Genomic DNA, 965 nt, shown 5'->3' with positions numbered 1-965 from the left:
ATGTTATTTGCACACCGTCACCCTTTCGATAAACTAAGATTACAAAAGACACGAGTGTAAAAGTGATTCTTACAGTGATACCTCTTGGCATGCGTACGATATATTATATGTCAACGATGGTTCATTATTAAAGTGATTCACCCACAAATGTACATCAGGTAGTGTGTTGATTATGTATCCTTTTCCTGGATAGAATTCCGACTGGTTGAAAACCTGAAAAGGAAGGTTATATTAAATATTTAGCTAAAAAGGGAAAAGTGCTGTCTATGCCAACCCGGATGTTGGTAGGTAGCAACTACCATTTTCTCGCTTGACAGTAAAATTTTGATTTCAACCGAGCACTTGGAGCAGGGTTTAGGAAGGTTTTAGTCCTTTTACATACAAACTTGAACTAAATGTAACTAATACCATGCACCGAAGGGCTCCCGAAGTGGATTCGTTATATTAGGTATATACGACACTCAATAAAAAGTCAAATATTTCTTCCTTTACTTGACGATGAGTCAAACACCTGGTGCTTTTCAGAGTGAAAACGACGTCGTTACTACACGAAAGCGCAATTACGTGTTAATCTTAGCTTTATTATGGTGTTTGAGGATTGGTATTAATGTTTTACCCTTCTGTGATGCGTTGTTAATCTTGTGTTGGGTCCGAATTGGTCCGGGCAGTCAAAATCAACTTTAAACACACAAATGATTCATCAAATGTGTTAACATCTATAGCTTAGTATTTTATCTACATATATACATATATACCACTTTATATAATGTCACAGTACATCGTATTTAAAGAAAACTGGTCCGTTAAAGTCAAACACTTTTCCTGTATTTTCTTAAGAAAATCTCTGTCAGAAGTGTTGGGTCCGACTTGGCCCGGGCTGTCAAAATCAACTTTAAACACACAAATGTTTCATCACATGTGTTTACATCTATAGACTAGCATTATACAGATTTTATAGTGCTATC

The sequence above is a fragment of the Haliotis cracherodii genome, unplaced genomic scaffold, assembly GCF_022045235.1.
Source record: "Haliotis cracherodii isolate W230 unplaced genomic scaffold, xgHalCrac1.p SCAF_10, whole genome shotgun sequence".
In the NCBI taxonomy this organism is placed as follows: domain Eukaryota; kingdom Metazoa; phylum Mollusca; class Gastropoda; order Lepetellida; family Haliotidae; genus Haliotis; species Haliotis cracherodii.
This window is presented reverse-complemented; position numbering follows the sequence as displayed.